Source organism: Paramacrobiotus metropolitanus, unplaced genomic scaffold (assembly GCF_019649055.1).
Source record: "Paramacrobiotus metropolitanus isolate TYO unplaced genomic scaffold, Prichtersi_v1.0 Parri_scaffold0000053, whole genome shotgun sequence".
Lineage (NCBI taxonomy): Eukaryota > Metazoa > Tardigrada > Eutardigrada > Parachela > Macrobiotidae > Paramacrobiotus > Paramacrobiotus metropolitanus.
In genome coordinates, this window is record NW_026570273.1 from 50,008 (window position 1) to 58,833 (window position 8,826).

The following is an 8,826-nucleotide window of genomic DNA, read 5'->3' on the forward strand; positions in this document are numbered from 1 at the left end:
TTTTAAAAAATAAATTAATAATTATAGCTGTCAGTTGTTATTAGATGGCATTCTGTATTCGGGCAACTGCTAATAACTGACTGTCGAAACATTAGTTGTAAAACTGATAAAAATAAAATGTAATATGAACGAAGGTTTTATACAGATTCCGTTAAATATACAGCGAGCTTATAAAATGTTCTTATTATTGGACAACCTACTACCAGCCGCTGTTGACCTTCAAATGCGCTGGCCAATGCCGGTTACCATCAGTACTGAAGGCTTTAATGATTGACAGCCTCCGCTTCCTATGGCGGCTGCCACTCAAGCTGGAAGGACACCGGACTGGATAGCGCGGCCTTGGGCGGCAGCGGCCCACCATGTTAGTTATTTCGGTGATGAACTCGTGGCACAGGTCTGCCCGGAACCGCTGCGGCCGGTGACGCGGGTGTTAACGCGGAAACGGTAGCGTTGGCTGGGCTGCAGACCGGCGATGATGTAGGGCGCGTAGCGGTTCAGGAAGCAGGTGGCGGCGTGCTCGATGGGCTGATCTTGCCAGCGCGTACTTCACCTCGAAGCTGTCGAGGTCCAGCTGGCTGCCGTCCTACAGGATAAAGTCGAAGAGGATGCTGGTGGCGTTGCGGTTCACGATTTCCTTGATGCAGGTGTCCGTGCTGTTGGTCACTGTACATACCATATTAAAGGACTGAAGGTCATGCAGCTTTGGTTTCTAATCGCCAATACAAAACTGTTAATTTCTAATTTCTCCATATTCGTAAAAACTGATGAAAAGCAAAAAGGAACTGAAACCTTTAACAGCCGGTGCCATGAACATTGTGTGTACCAGACTGGGTTTTGAAGTTGATGGCCAGCGGGATGAAGTTCGCGTTCATGTACGAGATCTTGAATCCGAAACTTTGTAGCAGAACACTGTTCACTGTTCTGCAAATCCAATTTGACGATGACACACCCACAAAGTAATTCACGTACAACTGACCAGAAAACGTTCGACCAGAACGTTATAAAAGAAAAGCGATAGGTGAAGTCCGGAATGATGCTGTCAGTAGTAGAGACCGCGGTAGTATCGCCGTATCAATGCGACGTAAAGACTGCAGGTCATCCTTAGTGCAAGTTCTGCTGCTATGATAGGTCAATTTTATAAAGGTGGCGAACGAGCGTTCTGATCATTTTACGCTCTAGCCTCTAGGTATGTATAGATACTTAGAAAACTTAGTACGAAGTTTTTTTCCACCACATACCGGCAACGGTACGGGCGTGGATAAGCTTGACAGGCTTAACACATTTATTCATTTGGCTTCGACTGAAATCGCTAGTTCGTCCCTTGCGGTCAAATGCAACAGCGTAACTCACCGCATGTTTATTGACAAGGGAATCCGAAGGAAACCGAGAAACGGCTGACAAAGGCGCCGATGGGGGAATCGAACCCTGGCTACGTCGTTCGATTCGCGTAGGCAGTACCACTGAACCACGGCGCAATACGTTAAAATCCTTTGAAAGATCTTGTCGCTTTACGTGAGCCGCTTCTCTACTCACCACACGTATGATGGACAGAGCATTGAAAATTGCCGATCATACGCCACTCTTTGCAGGCCAACAACTGCCGTGGAAAACATGCGTTCAGCATCCGTTGGCAAAAGCCGAGGATGTTGCATGTACTTTGTACAGATATATCTGAAATCTAGCTATATTCCTGGTGCGCCAGCTTTGATACCAGATTTCTGTTGTCAAGCAATTTTCATGATAACTTAATTTTTCATCTGGAGAGCAATCGAAAGTCAAAGCGTTGTTGCCTCTGCACCGTGACCATCAGTGGCCAGCTTCCATTCAGAATTGTTTTTGTTGTCAACGGAATCAACTTAGTACCTCTAGACTGTCCTTTGCTGGCTTTGCATACTCAAGTGTCTGTCAAGTGATTACATTTTCGGCGGTTGTTCGTTGCTAAAGTAGTTTAATTTCCTGAAGCTGAGCTCGAACAGAAATACCATCTTCCCAATTGTGATTTCATTTTTCAGTGTTTCGTACAATCCTGAACCGTAAAACAGGATTACTATTCATGGAAGCTGCCCTGTCAAAAACTACAGCTCAACACTGTTTACAGATTCGGACGAGCAACCTCTCGCTTTATCACCAAGTTCTGGAAGCAGATACAGTACAACAAAAAATAAGCGACGGAGGGCCGTTCTGCCCAGTCAGAGCAGTTTAGAGTCGGTCGGGTCACTAACGGAGAATCATGCTTTAATAAAGCAGAAGATAGATGTCTTACTCTTGTAGAAAATTTGGGATTGTTAGATACGTAAAGTTAAAGCTGGGCAGCGCAAGGTACGGTACCATAAAGTTTAACCTAATGTGTGTCGCAGGCTTTTCTTTTTATACGAGTACAACCACACATTGGAAATGTCCTAAAGAAAAAATTGAAGAATAACAATTTATTAGTCATAAATTCATAATAAACTGCCATAGAAAGTGCGGACACTGCTCACCTACAGGTAAACTAGTACAAATTTAACGACGCGAAGATGCAGTGAATACCGAGCTCAGTAAGAATAATGAAGAAACTTTTTACCAGTACACAAGATTATAAGAGGTTTCGTCAGCCAGAAGCGAATACCGCCCACAATTTTTCTTGGAATTGTACAGTTAAGGCTGTTACATTCGCTGGATCGTACACAATGTCGGTAAGCACGCCACGATCATGCAAAAATCGAAGCGTGACAGTGTGCAGGCCATAAGAAATAGTCTCCTCCTACGGATACCACACACAACCTCCTGTAGAGAACTTGCAGTTCTTCCACAATACAGCGCCCACCGTCGAAGCAGCGGCGGCGCAAGCGTCGGCCACACGACGTATTTCCTTTTTGAAAGGACCAACCATTCTCCAGACACACCGGTCGAATATCAACAGCAGCTTCCGCCCTGCTGTCGGCTGCAGTATAATCTGGAGAGCATGGATGAATCGCAGGCAGTCCGCTATGTCGGTATTGTCGGCTCTCTGGATAGCGTGTGTGATGATGATCCTATCATTCGTCGCGGTGATACCTTTCCACAAACTTCTGGCCACCATGAGCGACCCGCGCGTGGTGTACTGGTTCGATGCTGTAGATATACGCTGGAATGACACCCCAATTTGTTTGGAGTAGTGCTCCCGAGTAAGCACGCAATTCCACAGCATGCATACGTGACGACATCGCGCTTGGTCGACACTATCCAGAAACCGGAGCACTTCGTCGAGCATTTCCACCGGCAGCGTTGATAGACACGCGGCTGGATTAATCGGCTCCTCCTTACGCTCATTCTTGGGTGGAATCCAATCAGAATCGAAAAATGTCCACCCGGCTTTCTCGCGCTTACCCAAATCGCGTCGGGCATCTTGTAGTCGCAACAGGATTTCCTGTTGGAATAAGCGGGCACTAGAACATTCTCAACGCCACCCGAACAGCAAAATTATTTCTGCCTGTTTCGAATACAAATAACAGCCAGACTAAATGGATAACCATCGAACTGCTGGGCAGTGCTGCGGCGTGCTCTGAGTTTAAAATATGTACTTCTTATCGTTAACTATAATTAAATTTAAGGCAGACAACCGTTGATTGATTCCGTTTCATTTGAATCACATGCAGGTAGGTATTCGGCTCAATAGGCTCACAACTTACACCATGATCGGGGCTATACATCCAGCTACCCTTTTTTATCTGCACACACACCACTACGTTTCTGCCATGGGACAATGTCACTGGGTGAACTTTGCATTCTGCCAATTTCTCCGTCCAAACACTCCACAGCGCAGCCGACATCGATCCATCAATGGCATACGATGTCATTATAAAATGCGACGGATGAACGGCACGCCGCTTCAAGGCATTCTTGGACGGCACAACGCGGACTGCCTGGACTGGAACGCAGTCCTGGAGAACAACAGAGCCGCAATGCACCTCGACGAGCACGCATGCTTTGCCAAACATTTCGGGAACGAGGAACCTGGCGGGGTACCATGTCCACGGTTGATCCGGTGATGTTCACGCTAGGACCTGGATTGGCTCGCCGGAACCATCACGCAACACCCTTTCCAGCGCATGAATTCCGGTACTGGTATGTGCGTTAGTAGACAGGACACAATGGAAGACCTCTGCCGGCTGTTCGTACACTGGGTGACCCATGAACTGTTCATGTTGTCCGGGAACATCGAAATCCAGAATGTAGCCATTATCCGCGATATTTACGACGTGTGCATGCTGCAGCTGACCATTGTCAGCTAGCACATCCACCGCATTCCAGCTGTCCACTCCGGAAGCTTTGCAGAATAATCTTGACTAACGCAAACCGAAAATGTTGTTTGGGTTGTGGTTTTCCCAGTCAGAAAATACTATATAAATTTCAAGGTCCGCGCTTCGATCGAGTGCCGTTAATGTACGTCTGTGGTCGGTGTTGATCTAAAGAGAAGCGTTATGCCCGCAATTCACCAGTTCAAATCCATGTTTTTACATCCGCAATTACGGTTTTTCGTGTAAACCGGATTTGTTCCTACGCTATAGAGCATTGGGTAACAAGTATCTGTAATCGACTATTTCTGTTGCTCGTTGGTACGGCAATAATCGTATACAGTTGGTATACAGTTGTTAGCCTGCAAATGCCCGGGACATCTGCAGGCTAACAGCTGCATTACAACAAATTTTTAACAACAACCCCTATAATCATACGTCCAGCTTCCGTAATCAATACGATTATAAATCCGTAATCAATACGATCATAAAAGAAAATTTCCTTTATCCTTTATTTAATAGTGACGCTTATACCTCACATGTATATTTTGAATGCCCACAGATTTCCCGTTTCCATAATTATGGGAAAAGGCTAAAAACTAGTAGTTCTAAATCAGCCTATAACCATACTTCTACATACAAGTAGTTGCGGATGTGTAAGAAATGTTTCACAAGAAATAAAAATAGACTAGCAACGTACCCCTTTCTTGATTGTGCAAGTAAACCTTAAATAATAAATTAATAATGTTGCGATTTTCAGCTTATAGTTGCAATATTATTAGTTCACACTGTATTCGTAGAACAGTACCTGACCGAAAACAAAGTCACATGAAGCGTTTCGTTCAGAACTGCAGTGCGTTGCTGGTGTGGTATTTGCCACTTGTCAGGCCCATAAAGAAAAACCGCTGCTCGGACTACAAACTGAATCTTTTTCCGTTGCTTTGAGAAGCGGTTGTATTCAAAGCAATGTTATACAACGTCAGATTTAAAATTGAGTCTTGTCAGGGTGGTTTCAAAAGTTCAGCAGCAGTCAGCGAAGTAACTCTCCCCACCCGAAAACGTTGAAACTGCACTAGGAGAAGAATTAACAGGTGAAACAAATCTGAGCAATCTCAAATTTGATAACTCTTAATACATTTTGAGCAAGTATTTCACGTTATTTTCAAGCCAAATAATCGATGCAGTTGCTTGAAGTATTGTTTTCAAAACTGTTCTTTAAATGAGACTTCAAATTTGGGATAACGAAGACTATATAAGGTAGAGATGCCAATATTAAGTGAGGTAAGTGAGAACAAGTAAGTGCGGCATACTTTAAAATCAGCATTGTTACGATCATATTCCTTTAGATATGGCACACTTCGAACACAACAATTTTTTATGACCGCACTTCCACGTCGTAGTCCAGTAGCCACCGTAGTAACCTGTACACTTCATATTCTGTGTGTCGACTTCCGAAAATCTTAGTAGTCACTCTTAGTCTGGGTAGTAACCTGTAGTTTTTTGTAGTCTCGGTAGTTTGCGTAGTTTTCTGTAGTCTCAATAGTCTTGGTAGTTTGTGTAGCTTTCTGTAGTTTCCTGTAGTCCCGGTAAATGTTTCCTGTAGTCCCGGTAGTTTACGTAGTTTGCTGTAGTTTCCTGTAGTCTCGGTAGTTTGCGTAGTTTTCTGTAGTTTATTGTAGTCTCGGTAGTTTGCGTAGTTTTCTGTAGTTTCCTGTAGTCTCGGTAGTTTGCTGTAGCTTCCTGTAGTCCAGGTAGTTTACATAGTTTGCTGTAGTTTCCTGTTGTCTAGGTTGTTTGCGTAGTTTTTCTGGAGTTTGCTGTAGTCTCAGTAGTTTTGCGCCTACGTATACTACAAAGACTACCGACACTACTGGGAGCCACAAAAACTACAAAACTACAGGCGACTACGCAGGCTACACGAACTAGGGCTATTACAGGAAACTGCACAGGCTTCCGAGACTACTGGTGACTACCGAAAACTACGCAAACTACCGAGACTTCCGCAGACTGCACAAACTACCGAGACTACAGGAAACTACACAAACTACTGGGACTACCGAAGACTACGCAAACTACCGAGACTACAGAAAACTACAGAAAACTACGCAAACTACTGAGACTACAGAAAACCACAGAAAACTACGCAAACTACCGAGACTACTGAAATCTACCCAAACTACCGAGACTACCGAAAACGACACAAACTACCGGGACTACGAGTTACTACAGGCCACCGCACAAAATAATGAAAATGCTGATAACTACGGGCATGACGGAAAAATTTTGTCATTATTGTATAAACAGCCTTTGCGAATACATAGGCTACAACGGAAAGGTGCACTACATCGTCTAAGGATGGCCGTAAAAAAATGTCGTGTTCGAAGTGACACTTGTTGCCGCAAGTGCTCGAAATTGCATGCGAAAGAATTCCGATACCAATTCCGAGTACTCGGAATTCAAATTCAAGTATTTGCAATTCCAAGTAATCTAAAAATATTTTTTTAGATTTTCAAATACAATATTTGAAATTTAAAAGGCCGCAATTTGAATTCCGATTACTCGAAATTCAAAATGGGGCAATATAATTCAGTATTCGAAATTTAAACTGCGGTAAAATAAAATCCGAATATTCGGAATTTAAACGTGACTTTTCTGGATTTCGATTTCTTTGAAATTTAATTAATACTAACAGAATAGACTGGAGTCATGATTATCTTACAGTAGACTGCGCGAGAATATCTTGCAGAATACTTTCGACCACTAGTTATGGCAAAACTGGAAATTGTACGGTTTTTCAGTTCATGTCTCGAACATACGTCTACGTACGTCGAATTCATCATTTCTTGAGATGGTGAATTTAAGAAACAGAACCGACAGTTATTGTATCGTTTAGTTACAGAGCAATATTCACAGCGAAACTGATCTGTATCCGCTGGGCAGATGCAACCGCCGGCGTACTTCCACCGTATGTGCTGCTTTTGCTGTGCAGTTATGACCTCTCAGCGTGGTTTACATTCACGGATTACGACCCGCGATCTGGGAGGAGGCGCCAATGTGCCGGTTTCGATCATGGTTAAAACCATTGGCGCAGTTCGTCCTCCCGGGCGTAGTTGGCGTTTTGAATCTGCTTTCCCAATAACAGGTCATAGGCAAAACGAGCATACAGTCATATTAGGCACTTATTTCCTCCAGGTGATTGCCCGTAAACTGGGTCGTACTCGATGCTGATCTGACCCTTGCTCTCCAGATGCCAGATGGGCAAACAGGAAATGCCACTGTAGTTTCAGCAAGTCTGGGCATTTGACCCGTTGAATAGTAGATCCGGACAAGACCGGGGATGTCACAGCTGTACAACGCGCAAACATAGTGGTGCGTTAAACAATCCGTTAAACCGTTAAACGTGGACTGCACAAGGTTTTCTCCATGCATCCGCATGTGGAAACGTGGCCTTGGGAAGCACAGGTCGTTATTTTGGTACAGATCCAACTCTGCAGGAAGTTCTAGGCCGCCTTTCTGAGGAAATTAGATTGAGCAGCAGATAGATCCATGCGTTAAGGAGTCTTAGCTGCAAATCCGAGCCGCTTGTTTTCGCCATGCTCATATCGTTCCTTTCTGCGGAGGGACTGTTTGAGTAAGCGGGAACCGGTGTGTCGGCAGGCTGGGGCATGGCTTGGACTGGTTGCGATGACGTTTGGGCTGTCTGATTGAACCGTTCATGGCGCCTTTCTTTCGACGGCCGACAGCGGGGCTTAATGGTTCCACGAGGTCTGACTCTGAACGTCGTAAAATCAGGGGCGAAAACGTTGCTTACAGTAGGATGCTCTGGCTCTGGCAAATCGGCTTCTGCTGCGGCTTCGGGAATGTTCGGCTGCCCTGGTGACATCCATCACGCCATCCACAAGCTTAAGACGCACCATCGCCTGGCAGTAACTTTTCAGGGTTATCGTAATGCTTTTCTTTGTGGGAATTGAATTCCGCCGGTGTGGGCGGTAAGCGCCTGCTTTCTTTCACACCGGCTTCACTGAGCTGTAGGGGAACGTAAGGATGGTAGTATGACTACTATCCACAAGAAAGCCTTCCCCGGGAACGTGTCATGAAGCGGATGCGTCGTTGATGCTTTGGCATTGCCGCCAGGATTTATAACGACTTGATGCACTTGATGTGTTCGCTGGCTCCTTTGCTCCACTGTTTCCCACTTTAAGTTCTGACGCCATAACGGCTGAGAGTTGTGAAAAGTCAAATTATCAAAAAATGTGAAACGCCGGTAAGGTCAGATTTTGGTTTTACATCACTAAAGGTGACCTTGCCGTAATTGTTAGTTGCCCTGTCGTATTGGATACACAATTCAAACTTTTGTTAGTAGTTTTTTGTGCGGGGAAAAACTCCCGCGCGTAGTCAATACTCATAGCGCGAGATGCTCTCGCGCGTAGCCGAAACTCATAGCGCGGGAGGCTCGCGCGCGTAACCATAAACATACTATGTAATACTGAGAGTGAGGGCGATGTGAAACAGCAACGGTTATATGCACCCCTCCCGCCCAGGTTTGTTAATTATTTTAGCTACATAAGCA